Below are 18,776 nucleotides of genomic sequence, written 5' to 3'. Positions count from 1 at the left end.
GCGCTATGAATTTCCCGTGTTGCGCCGTAAATTGCAAATGGCGTGGCTGCGCCGCTAACTTTTAGACATGCTTGCAGAGGTAGTCGGTGCGAACAGTTGGAAGTTCAATCGACTGGAATTGCTCAAGGAAAGTCAGCGGCACTGCATTTTTATTGTTTCTGTGCATTGCGAGTGACTTTGGCGGCAGCCACTCGGCAACGTCTCCGGTTTGGCGAACTTGTGAGAAGGTGAGCCTTTTGTTCTCAAATTTTGAAAGCGGTTTTTTGTTTGTATTGTAACCCTGCGTCTCGTCGCATGTTATGCTCACGATAACATCAGTACAACGTGCATGCGCTTTCTGTCTCTATTTAGAGTAATATTGGTCGATGAGCGTAAACTTTTGGATTCAATTAAGCACGGACTGTCCATGTTGGTACTGCGTGTCGAATGTGTTTTGAGATGATTCTGAGCGGCAGATGGGGTTCTGATAATTTGTGTACTACCAGATATAGTCTACAGATTTGAAACCATTTATCACACTGAAACAAAGTTGGAAAACTGTTTTGTGTTCATGCATCTGCTGTCCTTAAACTTGACTTTTCGGCAATCATTCGCATGGCTCCTTTGGATCTGGAAAATTGACTACTGTTGCTAGGGGTGCCTGGTAGCAGAGCTCCTGGGGACGCCCAGTGGGTCATTTGTTTGTCCAAGTGCCCAGTACCAAAGGTACCATTCCTGACATTTTTTCCCAGTCCGTTAACGTCATATTCCTTGCAAAGATTACAGTATGTAATCAGGTAGTAAAAAAATTGGTAACTTCTGCATATTTCAGAACAGTTCAGAGAAATGCACATGCAGCATCAGTATTCTCTCCGTAGAATTTCAGAGACCTGGATTCATTTCTTCTAGGACTGTGGCAAGCAGTAGGTCAACTGTACATAAATTTATTTTCCTCTGGTGCAAAGTAAAGAGTGCAAACGTCATAAGACAAGTCTCTAGTCTGTTTCATTCTCACTGCATTTGGCCAAAGCATAATATAAAATGCTGTATGTTTTATGCCTTAGTTTCCTTTACTTTGAGCAGTAGATATTGACAGTGAATAGCAAGGCAACTCCACTCGCTGACGGTTTTGCCTTCGGCAGCAAAACAGGAAATACCTTACCCCATGTGTTATCTCGACAGACTCAAAACTGCGATGGACAGCTGCGTCGACAGCTGCTATCACCTCTCAAGTGCATGCGCTCGTAAGACACATAATAACTCTGGATTGCCATTAACATAGCCTTGCTCATTGCAGTTGCCGATAAACACCTCATAAGTGGTACTATTATGCACTCTTTTCTTTGGCACTGTGTATGAGCTTCTGTTCTCGCACTTTCTAGAAATAATGCATGCAGTTTTGAAGTGCGAAAAGGGAATTTACGTGTAACTATATTGTCATGTCAGTATGTTAAAGCCAAATTGTACATTGATGTCAGTGCTGGTGGTTTCTTTTCATTATTTATGGAGAATGTTATAATTTTACCTATAGCAAATAATAGCCCTCACTAATTAGCTGATTTTGTCATGTCCAGTATTTTGATATGCTAAGCCACCAAAGCATGATTCAGAATGTTGTCAGAACTAAAGGCACTGAGTCTTTCGTGTCAGTAAAAAATGTGCTTTACACCCCTGTCACATGGCATTCCTCGAAGGCCTTTCCAGCAAAGGCACCATTTTTCACCAAAGGAGCGAAAGCTTAAAGGAGCAGCGATGCAGCTACACGGTGCAGCCCTAAGGTGAAAGTCGTTCAGGCTTAGCACCCGCTGCTATACTCGAGGTGGCTGAAGTGAATGTTCTAAAATTAAAGTGGTGTATTCAGTTCATTCGTTGAGCTTTGACAATTTTTTTATTCTGATTGCTTCCTTAAATGTACTGCAACAGCTACTCTCATCAGCAGCAGCAGGTTTTGTACGTGTATTGCCTTGGCCACCATGGGCGCTCGGTGTTGCCGCAACACTTTCACTTTCACCACCCGTACAAACCCAAAGCCAGACACACCTTTCGTATTTGAAAAAAAATGTTTTCAAACATTATTAGCTTATCTATTTTTTTTATTGCTTTTACTTTTTGACTTTGGATGGTACTGCAATCACAGCTTCTCGAATGCCTTTGGGCTCCGAAGGTCTCGGTTGAGCGCCTTCGCATCCAAGGCCCTTAGCGACAAAGGCGCAGCATTTGTACCGGGTAGCTGCGCTCCTTACGCCTTTGGATATGATTCTCAAAGGCCTTTGCGGTGCCCGTGTGACAGGGGTATTAGTGTGGTATGGCTGCTTGAACACCTGTCCCTGGTATCTCACAAACTGAATTAGGAAGGGAAAAGCCTCAGGGTGCTTGCCGACGTTTCGACAAGAGGACTTGTCTTTGTCTGGCAAAGTGTTCATCATTGGTGGGGTTTAAATAAGGTTTTCACTTCGAGGCGAAAGGCCTGTTGTGTGGGACGAGGGTGCAATATGGGAAGGGCGTTACGATGGGGAGCGTGAACCTTGACCAGGCATGATAGCTGCTAAAGAAGATTAACCGGTTGACCTGCAAAACTGAAAACAAAAAAACCCAATTCAGTAGAAACGAATCTCGGGGTATGGAGTGTGGATAGTGGGCTTGAATGGCTTTATGTCCAGCCGCAACAGGTGGCTTGGTATGGCTGGCTGCCTTTTCCTGAAAAACTAGGATAAAGGAATTAAGCAGCATGGCAGAATAAAATACCAGGGGGGGGGAAGGGGGGGGCAAAATAATTTGAAGGAAAAAGAAAATGAGGGCAGGTTCAGAGAAAAGGCAAAAAGAAGGGGGAGGGGGAGGAGTATGGCAGCCAAGGTTCCGAGAAGTGATGTCAGGAGGTGCAGGGCGTAAGGTTAAAGTATAACGATAAATTAAAGAAAGCAGGAAAGGAGGGGGAAATTATGGTTTGGAAAACCTCTGACCATGTGCAAGGCCTTTTCAAATATGCCAATTCCGGAATGTACAGAGCTGGCCACATTTAGTGCAAACATGTGAGCGCATGGCCGCACTCTTTAGAGGTCCACTGTGTGCGGCGCAGCCACTCATCGCTGCAAAATGGCGCAAGAGGAGATGCACCTGGATGTGGTGCTTCGTGTCATGTTACACTTCGATGTGTGGCAATGTCAGACACAGTGGCCCAAAGAGCACAGCCATGTGCTCGCGTGTTCGCACTAAGAGTGGACAACCCTGTACTTGATTCTAAGTTTCCTCTGTATCTGTTGACCCCAGACGAAAACAAGTTGTCTTGTCGAAACGGCAAGCACCCTGAGATTTTTCCTTCCCTTGTTCACTTTTTGAGTGTCAAGAAACCATCTGCCTACTCTCTCTGTACCATGCACTCCACATCTTGTACGGTTATCTTTGTATGTATACACCAGTGATAAATCATGAAGGAAATCAAGGGATTTGTATTTGTATTGCTTAACACTTACTTTAAAGCTATATCATGAGGGTATAGTTGAAAATGTGCTACGGGGGCTTGGTTGTGTGTCGTGACTGGTTTCTCTTTATCAGGGCTACTTGACAGCCACCATGAAACGCAGGCTTTTGAAACGTCGTTCCTCAAATAAAAGAGTGTTTCCACTGTTACAATGGAAATGTTATTTGCTAAAAACTTCAATCATTGCAGTTCAGGGATTGATATTTTTCAAATAACTAACCTGAAGTTCAAAACCTGCAGAAGGAACTATGTAACTTCTTTCCTGCCTTAAAAACCCAGTACTTATTTGCCAGTTTCAGCAAGCAGAGGTCTGTTTCATAGCACATACTTTCCACTACCTTGCATGAAAATTGTGCAGTACAGGCCCACCATAAAACTAGGGGCATAGTATACTGCTTGTATGCAACTACTTTGGCGTTAGAGCATGCATAGCATGGTCTTAAAGTTATTCTTTTCATTTGCAACTGGTTCATAAAAGGCCTATTCTGGCAAAAGGCATTTAGCAAAATTATCTTCCTCTGAATGCTTTTAAGGATGACTTTAGTTCATTCAGGAAAATATATATTGACAATATCTCTTAAAGGCATGATTGTCCATATTAGCTCTTGTTACCTCACAGTATTTAGTTTTGTGCCTCCAGCATCACTGACTTGCATCATATGTTAAATAGAGTAGTAAAAAGCTCGCTGTTAGTTTAAACCACAACTCATGATGGGGCTGTGCACTTTTTGTTGTCTTACATGAAATATACTTATGTATGAAACAATTTCTTTCAGCTACACCTCACATGATTCAAATTTCACCAGAAGAAAGGCTGCAACACAACATTGCTCACTAACTGTTGCTTTCCCAGCACATAACATGCCATAACAGCACATAGCAGGTAAGATGTGAACAAAAACAGTGCATGTATATGTTCCACACATGCATTTTCTGTACTACCAACACTATGATATGATTAACTATGTCATGTAAGAGAGAGCACACAAATCATTTTTTGTATATACTGCAGCATGGTTATTTCAAGTTTTAAACTGGCCATTGAAACGACCCATTGTATCACCGCTGGTTACCCGGTGGCACTGGGGATCGAACTCCGCACCTCCTGCTTGCGAGGCAGATGCTCGGACCACTAGGCCACTCCTGCGGTCCCCCCACTGATGTTGCTTACACCAGGTGCTGTTAAAGCCCCGGTATGTATGTTAAATGCATTTTAGAAAACCATTTACTTCCAAAGTAACATTTCATCTTTATAGCAAAACCACAGTTCGCCTAGCTAGACAAACCTGCTGCATACAAGCCAGCAGAAGGGTTGCACGTACATGCTTTGTTAGGAAAACATAAAAATCAAGCAGAGCCTGCCATTTATGGTGCATTATACCCTGATTTTGAGCAATGATCAAGATAGGCAGATCGTCATTTCATTGAACACTTGCATGATACTTTCGTAGAATCGAAAAGACAAGTACTATTGCAAAATCTTCAAACAGTGTTTATTCTCAGAGAAAACATATCATGAAAAAAGTGTTGGATTAGTTATGGTGCACCTTGTATGGGGAAAGGGGCTCCCACTTTGTGAAAGGCTTAATTTTGCAATAACGACAGCGTTTAGACTATTTGGGTTACCATGTTTAGACAGTGGATGTGCTCAAAAAGAGACTGGAAGTAAGCGCACTGTGTGGAAATCTCTTTCTGTATCCTTGTCTTTTTGAGCGCTTTCACGATCTAAACTTAATTTTGCAAGAGAGCAAGGAAAACAAATATTTAAATTCTGATAATTAAGGATAAAAGGTATGTTTCATTGTGTTGCTTAAAGTGTACATTGTATCGCTATTGCTGTATTGCAGCACTTCTGTCGTGGCCTTGCATTGCAGCCTCTTGACTTTTGTTTATATAATAGGCAGTCCTTTTTTTCATTCGATTGCAACACTTTAGGAGTTACTACTGAGTTGCGTGGTAGCGAACTCTCAGATTAACGGTTTGCCTTATTACGCCAGCATAACTTGCTAAGTGTTTCACTGCAGTCTTGTTACTAGAACAGCCTCTTAAAAGTATTCAGCCTGGTGGTCATTGAGGGTTACTGTTCACATATCAAAATACCGGATCAGCTGTATACTCTTTACAGCTACCAGAACTATGGTACATTTCATGACATGCTGGCTGAAGAGTGCTCGAGCACCAGACTGGGGATTTGGATGAAACAATTTTCAAATGTGTGCTCGGTGTCATGCTGTTTTGTTCCAGTTGTGGAGAGGTTTTCTTTTCATATTTGTTCTATCAAACATTTAAATTTTGGGCAATATGTTGTTGCCTTTATCTTGTGTTCTCTTTGTTGTTGAGGTTTAGTATTTTTGGCACAAGCACTCCACTCTATTACTTTTCAGCATAATTTAAAATTTGTAGGGCACGTCATGAAGAATAAAACTTCTACTTGAATAAACTGCATGTGTTTATGTTCTCACTGTTGATATAAAAACTTAGTTGAGACAGCTTGTATTTTAGCTCTGGCTAGAATTTTTAGGAGAGCCTCAGTAACATAATCACATGACCACCACAAACTCGGTATTATTGTTTGTGCAATGAAAAACAGTTTTAAAATTGTTATTAACAGCTGTCAGTGTAGGACTGGCCTAAAATGTTTTGTGCTCTATGTAGCTCTTCTCTGAGGCCGGATTAATTCATCTGCACCTGCAGCCTGATACCGCCAAGATACCAATTCTTGGGTGAACTTATGATTTTTTTTTTCACTGAGCAAACTTGCATCATCTTGAAGCATGGAACTTGAGCTGATTCTTAACAGCTCTAGTGTAGCGAATTTCATTATCCTCATTGCATAGTTTACATTCACCTCAGGACAATGGCCTTTTCCAGTTTAATTATCTGTGTCTTGTACCAGCTACATGCCACACTATCAGAAATCACCTAATCTTATCTAGTGAGCTTATAATCAGCTATCTCCTGCTATATTTTCCTTAGGGTGAAATTCATTTGGTTACGATACAATGCACAAGGTGTTTCCTGGCGTGGTGCTCAGCTTATCTGGAATGAAATGCTTGGGAAATGGGTCTCTGATTTCACCTTGAGTAGACGAAATTAACTTGTGCTAAGGCACTCTTTGGCCACAGATGCCCTTGTGCCATTAAAATCCATCAAATTCATTCTGTTGCCCTAAGATACCATTGGTGATCCATTCTCTGCATTGTATGCCCTGGCCAGATCCATTTTCTTCTTTTAATTTCTGCCAGAATATTAACTTCCTTGTTCATCCCTGTTATGGTTTCACTCGGTCAGTTGCTCTATTAATAATTATAATCACTTTATTGAAAACATATTTTGGGCTAAATGGCATCAAGTTTGCCACTCTGCACAATGATATATATGTTTGGTCTTGTATGTCTTTACTTGTGTGGTAATGTTTATTTTGTGCTCACTGTCTAAACAACCTTATTTGCCTATGATATCCTAAGCCCTTCTATACCTATTTTCCTTCCCCCTGGCTCTCTCTTTTCAGTCATTCCTCCTCTTTCCTTTACACCGGCCATTGGTCACAAGGCTGCTGTGGGAACGACAGTCAGCACTGGGCCCTTTTTTGTTCATGGAACCTGCACTGCTACTATTAACACTAATAGTACGTTATCAGTATTTTTGTGATACTGCATTTATTGTTATTTATGAAGTAGTTGGCTAAGGCAATGGTAGCAGTGTTGGATATTGCAATATATTATGCATATATCTCACTTGCAATATATCAGTGTGTTCAGTATTACACTACCCTCTATTTCTTTCAGTTCAGTTATTTGGCTATAGATATATTGTGCTGCTTTCCTAGTTTAGTCCACTCAAACTAAAACTTTGCTCTTTGTGTCACAGGTAGAATCTACAATGATTGCTGCTCTGTGTCTTGTAAGCAGGAGGCAGTGTTCAATGGAGCCATGAACTTTCCTTGGAATTGAAAAGCCTTTGCTGTATTATGCGCTGAACCACGAGTGTGAAGAGGAAAATGTCATGCCTTGGATTTCTGCAGAGGTGAGCCATTGCGGTGAATCCACCAGCGCGAAAGACAGGGATGAGAAAGGAGACAAGACAGGTGCTGACTCGCGACTAAAGTTTATTGGCGTGAACAGGGAATATATAAAAAGCCAAGCAATACCATAAACCATGTAGTCACAGATAAGCATACAGGACAACATGAGTCAAAAATCGCCCTAAACATTTCCCTGATCGAGGTAGTCCAACTCACAGTGTGTTAACACGATAGACAAAACACACATTCTTCACGGAGTCATGTGTCTAGCCTCGATAATCTCCCATTTAATCTATCTGAATTTACTGCGAAAATGCGTGTTGCCAAAAGGAAAGGGTAGCAGATTTCACATCCCATGCAGTGTACAGCAGAGTTACCCCAACCACCTAGCCAAGCCCCTACCCTCTTGTGTTCCTGTAGTCTTACATTTATACACCTTCCAGTTGCACCTACGTAAACCAGACTACAAGATAATAATATTTGATACCACATTCATTTTACAAGGTACATATACATTTCACTCTACACGTGTACTTTTCTCGAGCCACATTCACAGAATTATTCTTAAAATTTTACATGCTTTAGACAACGTATTAGGGGCCGAGAAAGCCACTTTTACATCATACCTTCTGGCCACATTTTTCAAATTGTGCGACAATTTATGTACATACGGTAACACAACTGGTCTTTTGGCATCTCGCTGGCTGGCCCCAGCCTGATTGTGCCGGTCACCGCAAAACTGTCTCAGCTTCTATAACAATTTATCATATGCTCTTGCAGTAACAAGGTTTGGAAATCCTGCGTTCGTTAACCTTAAAATCTGCTCTTGGAAACTAGTCGTCATGCTGTGAAAGCATAATTTCATCAATTCTGAGCCCGCGCTAGAAAGTGCAATGCTATCTTTCACTAGCTTAGAATGGTCGACATGTAGCCAGGTAGCAGCTTAACACTAGCCAGCACACATGAAGTGTGCTGAACATCAAGGTAAGGTCCAGAAACCACAGCTCTTTTTCTTGGGACATTTTCTCCAAGGTAAACCTGAGATAAAGGCCTTGCTCCTTAAACAACTTGAGAAGATGTACAGGTCCCGAACTATCACAACCTTTATAAAAGACCAGAAAATCATTGACATAGCAAAAGATTTTTCCCCCAGCCCATGCACATTCTGGACAATTATTCTATCCACCCTACTCAAGAAAATATTGCTTAGCACAAGGTCAACCTTTGAACCACTACATATTCGAGACTAGAACACATACCGCACTGCGCTACTCTACAAACATGCTCTTCAAATAAATGCTATTCAATAACATGCTCTTCAGATAAATTTCTGAAAAGGATCCATGCAAAATTATCTCTGGTTATTTGCAAAAGCATCTGTCTACTTCGCATCTTGAAGATCCATTTCTTGTACTCAATTCGCAGTGTGGTTGAGTATCTAAAGAATGACAATCCAGCGGATTGTCTTGTGTTTAGTGTCGATGTAGAACTCTTTTATTCTATCCCGTATGAAGATCTTGTGAAAAGCTTATGAATGTGTATATCGGAGCACAACAATGAGCTTGTGTTTAGGAACGGGTGTGTAACATAAGTCTTTTTTGGCACTTGCCTCCTTTTATTTGAAGTGAAGAGCATGTTTGTGGAGTATGGCAGTGCGGCATATGTTCAAACGTCTGCTAAATGTATCGATTCGAAGGTTGCCCCTGTGCTAAGCAATATTCTCTTAAGCAGGGTGGAAGGAATGATTGCCAAGAAATTGCATGGGCTGGGGGAAATCTTTCGCTACGTCTATGATTTTCTGGTCTTTTACAAAAGTTGTGATAGTGTGGGACCTCTACATATTGTTAACTTGTTTAAGGAGCAAGGCCTTTGTCTTAAGTTTACCTTGGAGAAAATGTCCCAACAAAAAGAGCTGCGGTTTCTGAACCTTACCTTAATGTTCTGCACACGCCATGAGTGCTAGCGATATTCACCCAGGAGTGTTAAGCAGCTACTTGACTGTTGGTCGAACGATTCTAAGCTAGTGAAAGATAGCATTGCGTCGTCAAGTCTAGGCTCGGTATTGGTGAAGCCATGCTTTTACAGCGTGACAACTGGTTTCCAAGAGAAGATTTTAAGGCTAATGAAAGCATGATTTCCCAACCATGCTATTGCAGAAGCGTGCGATAAATTGTTAAAGCTGAGCATATAAGATTGGGCAAGTTGGTCTGACATGCTAAAGATAAGAATGGTGCAGCATCAAGTAACGAGGACAACAGGAGAGCACACCCACGCACAAGTGCCATCCTTGGAGCGGATGCAGAATCTAAGAGCGTGTACTTGACATTCAGCGTTGGCAGCCAAGGATCGGGCTTGTTCAATCTTTAGCGTTCAAATCCGTGTTTCCTCGCTTCCTTGACTGTCAACGCTGAATGTCAAGCACGCGCTCTTGAATTTTGTATCTGCTCCAGGGTTGGCACTTGTGCGTGGGTGTGCTGTCCTGCTTTCCTCGTTACTTGATGCTGTGCCATTGTTCCCTTTAGCATGTTAAAAGCTGAAACCCGTTCGCAGGGACTGGCATGATCAGGCTGGGGCCAGCCAGTGAGATGCCAAAAGACTGACTGTGTTGCTGTACATACATAGATTGTTGCAAAATTTGAAAACTGTGGCCAGAAGGTATGATGTAAAAATGGTGTTCGGCCCCTAATAAGTTGTCTACAATCTGTAAAATTGTTAATAATTTTGTGAATTTCGTTAGGGAAAAGCACATGTGTCGAGTGAAACGTGGCAACATATATGTGCCTTGCAACCATTGCATGCATTGCATACCATTATCATGTGGTTGGGTTTATGTTGGTGAAACTGGAATGTGTTTCAATGTAAGACTACAGGAGCATGAGAGGTATTGGGATATTATTATAATAATAATAATAATAACTTGTTTATTTCCATCAGTGATGGGGGAGACTGCGGATAAAAGCCGCTTGACAACAAGCGACTTGACTGAAGCCCGCAGCCTCCCTACAAAGCAGGCAGCGATAGGACAACAACAACAAAAAAATAAAACAAAGAACACGCAGAAAGCACAATATTCAAAATTAATGCACGCACACTTGATAGTCACAACAGGTAAACATAACAAAAGGCAAGATAACACTTTTAGTTGTTATTGTAAGCAAGGATTGTTAATGAAATGTTGGCGTAGGGTTCGTACAGAAATCGTATGCAAATCTATACCTGATTTGTGAAATGAATTTAAAAGGGTTGGCAGTGTGTATGACACTTTTTGCCTGGAAAAATTTACCCGCGCAGTGACCACTTTCCACGGTTCTGTGTAACGGGTGGTGTAGGAATGTGTGTTTTTATCGAGATCTGATAATTCATGAAAAAACTTGAGATTTTCTTTCACCTCCCGTTTGAAAGCCAGACTTAACTTATAGTTATAAAGACTAAACGCGCGTATGATGTTTGCTTTCGAAAATAGCTGTGAAGTATGGGAATGATACGGTACATTAAAAAGTGCTCGAACAATTTTTTTTTGAAGTATATGTATTCTTTCAAGATTTGTACGTGTCGAGGTACCCCATACCAATACACAATAATACAAAGAAGAAAAAAAGAGAGTATTGTAAATAAGAAGCTTTATATTGAAAGGTAATATAGCTCTGTGTCGCGCCGTCATACCAACAATACGAGATAGCTTCCCTGACACAGATTCAATGTGCGCATCCCAAAGCATATTTTGTGTGAAGATAACTCCAAGTATTTTAACACTACTATCTATTTCGATTTTTTCGTTCTCGTAAAGAAGGGTGATTAGACTGCTGTTTATTTGCTTCGATTTCGGTCTGAAAATTACGGCTTTTGTCTTTTTTGTATTAATTTGTAGACTGTTTGCTGCGGACCATTTATGAAGGGATCTTAGAGCAGAGTTGGCTTTATTCTGAAGGCTACTAGGTTCAGGTGATAAAAAAAATATACTAGCGTCATCAGCGTATAAAATATATTTTGCATCTCTGTAGATATGAACTAAGTCATTTATATAGACTATAAAAAAGAACGGGCCAAGAATACTGCCTTGAGGAACACCTCTGTTGATTTGTTTCAAATCTGAACGGCAGTTCTCTATTTGTACATATTGATGGCGATGATCTAGGTATGATTTTATGAGATTTTGACTGTGTCCTCGAACGCCGTAAGTCTCAAGCTTTTCAAGTAATATGGAATGATGGATGCAATCAAATGCTTTAGTGAAATCTATGTAAAGGCCGAGCACAAGATTCTTGTTGTCAAACTGCGACAGAATAAATTCTTTTTGCTCAAGTAGTGCTAATTCCGTCGATCGGCGTTTTCTAAATCCAAACTGGGCAGAGGAAATAAGATTATGCTTATCAAAAAAATTAGACATTTGCATATGTATTAGCTTCTCTAATCCCTTGGATAGCACCGGTAAAATGGAAATAGGCCTGTAATTTTTGATATCATTTACGTCACCTTTCTTAAACAGGACCGAAACTCTTGCAATCTGCATCCTCCTCGGAAAGATAGCGCTCGCCAAAGACATATTAAAGATACAAGTGAGATATGGAGAAAGAATATCGAGCACATATTTGATTGGCCGGACCTGCATGCCTTCTACGTCGCAACTTGAGCTATTTTTGAGTGAAAGGAAAACTGACTGTACCTCAAGTTCCGTAAAAGGGCGAAAAAAAAGTGAAAATTGATTTCTATCAGGCAGTAATGTCGAAATATCAGTCGATGCACAACTATTGGAGTAGCCCACAAAATAATCGTTAAACGTATTTGCTAGAGCAATTCCCGATATTTCTTTGCCACCAAGAAGTAGCTTTTCTACACGCGGAGATGACCTGCGACGATTCAAGAGGGTATTTAACTTCTGCCATAAAATATCAGGTTTATTCGAGCAGCTGTCAAATTCGGCATGAAAATAGAATTTCCTATGCACTTTTAGTTTTCTGTTCAGTTTGCTTCTAAATGATTTATATTCCTTTAATACGCATGGATCCTTGGTCTTAATAAACTTGTGGTAGAGTGCATTTTTACAATTTATTTGTTTTAACAATTCGGGAGTTATCCATGGCTTTCTTATCTTTTTACCCACTCTAAACTTCTGTTCTGGGAAATGGCGCTTATATATTCGAGAGATCTCATCAATAAGCTTGCTGTACGCGATGTCTACGTTATCTGTTTCCAGAATTTCCTTCATGTCGCAACACTGTAACTCAGCTCTGAAACTATCTAAACCAGTCTGTGTAATGGTCTGGAGGGAAACGTACTGATGCTTTTTGTTTGATATAAGATTATGTTTTCTTAACAGAAAAAATATTGGAAGGTGGTCACTTAGGTCGTATGATATACACCACTAGCAGCGTTTGTAGAATTGGCATTTGTAATAAACATATCAAGCAGTGTTTCGCTTTCGGTTGTGATCCTAGTTGGCGCACGGATGACATTTCCATATCCGTTTGAGGTTAAAATGGTTAGCATGGCCTTTTGCGGTGCAGAGATGGTCAACATGTCAATATTGAAATCCCCGGCAGACACCAAGTAATTACCAGTTTCTGAAGTAAATGACAGCAGTTGCTCATAAAAAGAAAAGAAGCTAGAAAGGTTTCCATGTGGTGGTCTGTAGCAAACAGAAAACGTATAGTCATTCACGCAAGCTGTTATAATTTCAAAATCATCACAGCAGATACAAAAGTCGGAAAGCAACTCGCAGTTCACATGCTCTCTTAACAACAGCATTACACCACCGCCCCGACGATTTGTTCGATTCACACTGTACGACCGGTAGGACGGAAAATTGGGCAGCTCGCGGTCATCCCTGCACCAAGTTTCACTAAGCATGACTGCATCAAACAAAAAATTAAAACCAGTGATGAAGTCATATATGTCGGTTTCTTTGCTGTACAGCGAGCGAACGTTTAGGTGAAGGCATTTCAGTGAAACAGCATGGTGACTTGAGACAAAGGTGTTTAACTCATGCGGAAGAATATGACTGTGACTAGCCATTTTTAACAAAAATTAATCTTGACACGGTCTATAGTCAGCAGGCTTAGGTTGGAAGGTCTGACCTGTGACGCACTACTACCACAGAGTCACCGTCGGCTTTGCGCAGCAAGATTTTTCCGTTCCTGTGCCACACGTACTTGCACTCGTTTTGTTTGGCCCAATCCTTAGCCTCTCGAAGCAGTTGCCGGCTTTGACTGGTCATGTTTTCTTGGATGAACAGGTTAGATTTCTCTTCTTTTAGTTTAGATCGGTTATTCAGCCATTGATCTCTGATAGATTGCCTGATATACCGAACGATTATACCTGGTATTTTTCCAGGTTTGCATGGGAGGCGGTGAATAGCGGCGACGTCTGTTTCAGCAAGTGCAGGAACCTCAATCAAACTGGCAACAGAGTTTACTTTTAGAAGCAAATTTTCATTCTCAGAAACACCAACACCGTGAATTTCTAAATTTAGCTTCCGGTTTCTCCACTCTAAGTCGTTCAAATCTGCCTCAAGTCTTCTAGTTGCATCGTCACAAGCGCGAGTGTTCTGTTCAAGGTGTTCTAGCCTTTTCCGTATTTCTTTCGATTCTTTTTCCTGTGCAGCTAGTCGCGTCAACATTTCGTCGTACTTGTCCGACATGAGCTGCACCGACCGTTCGATGCTTGGCACAGTTTCTTTGAGCGGCAACAACTCGTCCAACTTTTGGCTTATAACAGCTAGAATAGACCTGATATCAGTAAGTTCTTCAGCTGTCGGTCTCCCTTCTGTGCTTTCGGCATTTTTTCCATCATCTTTGCAGATAGAGCAGGTCCACTTTTGTTTGGCGGATTCAGATTTCTTTTTATACTGTTTTTCCGATATTCCGGCACATGCTCCAACATGAAAAAAGTGGCTACATTCACCACACGACAGAGACAGTTCATCCGGGCTAATAGGCTCGTTACACGCAGGACATACATTGTGCGCAGGCATAGAAGCAGAAAATGCAGCACAGAGAAACAAAAAAAATTCAATTTTACGTGGCAGCAGCGGAAGAATAGACAACACACTAAGAACGAGAGCAAATTTTTACAGGGCGTGGACTAACCTGCGTAGACAGGCGACAATCAACAGATGTGCCGTGTGCGCTACCGCTGCTGCCAAAAGGTTGCTGTCCTCAGGGGTCGACGGCTTTATAGCGAAGACTGGTGATGGTAGTGGCACCCAGCGGTGAAAATCGTTGGTTTCCTCAGCTGGAGATAGCAGCACAGTCGAGCAATCACCACGTGCAGGTGACACACGGCGCGATGCAGCACGATAGCCGGGAGATGGGCGTCACGTAGGCTACAGCCAGGAAGACAGCGGCCGATGAAGAATCTGCGTAGACAGGCGACAATCAACAGATGTGCCGTGTGCGCTACCGCTGCTGCCAAAAGGTTGCTGTCCTCAGGGGTCGACGGCTTTATAGCGAAGACTGGTGATGGTAGTGGCACCCAGCGGTGAAAATCGTTGGTTTCCTCAGCTGGAGATAGCAGCACAGTCGAGCAATCACCACGTGCAGGTGACACACGGCGCGATGCAGCACGATAGCCGGGAGATGGGCGTCACGTAGGCTACAGCCAGGAAGACAGCGGCCGATGAAGAATCTGCGTAGACAGGCGACAATCAACAGATGTGCCGTGTGCGCTACCGCTTATCTTATCTGCGCTACCGTAACTTATCTGCATATTACAAGGGATGTGAAGGCTGCTAGCCATTCCTTTCGGCAACACGCATTTTGGCACTACGTTCACAGCAGATTAACCAGAAAATTATCGAGGCTAGACACATCTTATGACTCGGTGACGAATGTGTGAGTGTGCTGCCCATAGCGTTAACATGCAGCGGGTTGGACTTTCTAGATGAGAGGAATGTTAATGGCAATCTTTTACTTATGTTGTGATGTAGCTTATGTGTAATTGTGTAGTTTGTGGCGTGTGGCTTTTCTGTATACTCTCTGTTCACTTCAATAAACTTCAGTTGCGAGTCAGTGCCTGTTTTGTTTCTTTTCTCGTCCCTGTCTCGTGCTGATAGATTCAAGTACTTGTAGAGTAGATTCACTGAATTGTGTACTTGCAGAGGCTTGTGAAAAAAACGAGAGGAATTTTCTTTCCTTTATGCGGAATGGAAGGTTGAAATTTTTTTACTTAAATGTTTGCAGCATTAAATTCTATTCGGAAAGGTAAAACCCACTTTATTGTACATTTTGTGTGCAATGGTGCCGGTGGCTGCATGCAACCGAAAACATTCGTCCAGGTTATCTAGCTAGCGTCCTTCTTCCTTGTGCCACATTTTCTGAAATAATATTTTGTCAGATTTATTTCAATTAGAATTTCTAAGAACATATTGGTGATCACATAATGGTGATCACATAATTTGGTGATCACATATGACATAATTCAAAGCGTGATCATTGGTATTTTTTAGTCTGGGGCAGTGCAATGAGAAGTACATAGTATATAGTAAAATTAAATATGACCAGTCTAACATAAACAAAACTACTTTTTTTAAAGGAAAATTTTTCTACCGAAGTGCTGGAGTGACATGGCATTATGAAGACGTGGAAAGTGTGCTGTATTCATGATGGTACGAGAACTTGCGTACAGTGCTTCAGGTAACTGGTGAGTACCTTGGTGCTGTGCTTCTGCTAATGTAGCCAAATTATGTTTTTAATCTAAGAGTGTATCTGAAAACTTAAGCAAAAATTGAGTAGTATTTAGATATTCTTGCACCAGATACCACTGTGAGAATTAGTTATTAATGATGTGTCTCACATGTATCCTAGTCTGCTGAATATAGTAAGCATGGCTTTCGAGCTGAGTGCCTCCGACGTATGAAAAAAAAATGGCCACTGGGCTGCTCCACGACGCGTGGAGCAGCCCAGTGTAGCACATTCAGGCTTCATGGAGTGGAGAATGAAGGCAATAAATAATTTAAGAGTAGAAAACACAGCACAAACCACAGGACCAGGAAACTGACAGAACACACCGACCCTGATGACACTTTACATGAAGCGTGTTATAAAGTTGCCTGTCATGTAGTGCAAGATGGAAGTCGCACAGGACGGGTGTTAAATATGAGTTGATGCAGACAACTGTCATTACGTAGTACTCACTGCAGAACTCGAGCAAGAAGCAAAGGTAACAGCTGAGCATGGCCACTCTTGTGCTTTCCTCCGCAAGCAATCTGGAATTGCACTTAGAAATCTTTTATGCTTTCTCTTGACATATACATCATTGCTGCATGTGGCGAGGAAAAGTACATACCCTTGATGTCAAGTTACAGTGAACTCACAGGGCTGGTAACAGTTCACTGAGGTGTTGTGATATATCTACAGGGCACCTCATGAGAACAAAGAGCCCTTGAAGGAATTCTCTCAAAGTTTGTTGCCACATGGACCTCTTCATAATCAATGACTCTAAAAGGCAAGCCTTCCTTTAGTGTCACAAAAAAAAAGGCCTAGGACATGGGTTTTTTTGTTTCTCCATTAGTGCCAAAATGTTTGCTAGCGAGATCTTTCGCAGATATATAATTATTTCACAAAATGTCAAGAAGGAGACTGAAGCTGCACCAAGCAGTACCAGTAAAAAACTTATCACAGCTGTTCAAAAAGCAGAAAGACTCATGCCTTCATCCTTTTTTTGCATCAGACACATGAGGACACTTCATCTTTCTGGGTCATCATTTTGAAAAGGTTCACATGGCAACAGCCTTTGGTTAAATTTCTGCCAAGAGCCCTTTTTTGAAACTTGAGCATCCGTTCCTTGTGAGGAACACTGCAGAGATATTGGAATGCCTTAGTGAGCTGCTTCCGGTACGTGTGACTGCATTTTCACTGACATCAGATATTAGTACATTTTCTTGCACATGCTGAGATAATGGAAGCTATGAGTGAAAACATGCGGTTTTGGGGAAGTGTGCTTCCTGGGGCCGTATTCCAAGTTTGTGTCATAATAAAAAGCGTCATAATCTGCCGCAACGGGCATGCCCGGGAACTGGATATAAACTGAGTGCGGGACGTTCGCTTCGTCTTGTCTTGCCTATAACAAATTGGATGGACGATAAATTCGGCAAGCGTCTCCCACCTTTTTCAGATGTTAGCAATGTTCCTTGCTCGCTAAGTTGTGCATTTAGTACTATGTACAGAAAGGCACCTGCATTGAATTGCATCTGGCCCCCATCCTGAGCTACTTTCTATTTGCACAAAATGATAAGCAACTGTAAAGACTTTCATGCGCACAGTGCCGCCCGGGAAAGCGCATTTTGTCTGCTTCTTTCTGGACCTGTGGTTTTTACTGTTTACTGTTATGAGAAATGAATTTTGGGCAATAAATTATCACGGGTTGGTTCTCGGTGAATGGCTTTTGAAAGCTTCTACGAAAGCCGATTGTTCAATAGCGGATGGTTGAAATGTATTTGTGAAATTTATATTTGGTGTTGTGTGACCACTAAATAAGGATTTTTTTTATGCTTTTCAGATGGATCCGACAGCAATGTGCAGAGGTACAATGTGTGTAGTTTGCCATGAAAATAAAACGTATGCACTTGTACTCACCCAAACACTTACCACTCTTTCATTCTAAGCTGCATTCTTTGTACGTATGCACTACATAATATGCGTAAAGGAAAGCCTTGTACATAATACTATTTTCTTCGGCACCTGGACGGCTATATCTGCAGTGAACATTGCGGGCAGAAGCTATACGAAGACACATGTTCATGTACTACAGAAAGTACATAATTACAACACAAATAATTTCCGCTCTAGATGAAATGACTTCCGAGTGAACGGAGGACGTATGCATACACATTGCGGAAACTTCAATAAGAACAAAACATGAGCATTCGTTGTGAAAAAACGATTTCGGTCTCGTGCATAGCATGGCGTAACTTTCCGTTACCAAGAATGTGACAGTCGTCATACGGAGTCTCTGTTTCTGACATTTAGTCCGTACCTCATGTTGCGGAAAACCCTCCGGCAACGCATTACCTGTGGGTTTCTCTGTACTGCGGAGCATTTTTTTTACAGTGAGGGGTAGGCTCCGTGACCACTGCACATTTCTCATTGGAGTCTCGGAGACACTTAAAAAACGCAAAATACTTCAACTAACGCAAGTTATGTTAACCATACTCACCGATGATTGCATTTGGTTCATTCGGAAGACTGCCGGTGGCCTCGACTTTCACGATTCCAGAACTTCCACTACATGAATTAATTGAGGCAAATACCCGCATGTAGCACTTGTCAGCATGAACACGGCCGTCACTTACTTGGGGTA

At 41.7% G+C, this 18,776-nt stretch overlaps 1 long non-coding RNA gene across 1 annotated transcript; it reads left to right on the top strand.

The window, feature by feature from the left end:
- The first annotated feature begins 54 nt into the window (after positions 1-54).
- Positions 55-16,121, top strand: LOC144106937 (uncharacterized). Its single transcript, XR_013309167.1, has 7 exons — positions 55-227; positions 635-705; positions 4,234-4,340; positions 4,470-4,650; positions 6,969-7,085; positions 7,328-7,483; positions 16,011-16,121. It is a non-coding gene; the product is annotated as an uncharacterized LOC144106937 (long non-coding RNA).
- Positions 16,122-18,776: the final 2,655 nt, after the last annotated feature.

This window comes from Amblyomma americanum, chromosome 10, assembly GCF_052857255.1.
Source record: "Amblyomma americanum isolate KBUSLIRL-KWMA chromosome 10, ASM5285725v1, whole genome shotgun sequence".
Classification (NCBI taxonomy): Eukaryota; Metazoa; Arthropoda; class Arachnida; order Ixodida; family Ixodidae; genus Amblyomma; species Amblyomma americanum.
Note: the sequence above shows the minus strand (reverse complement) of the source record. Positions and strands in the feature narration are given on the sequence as shown.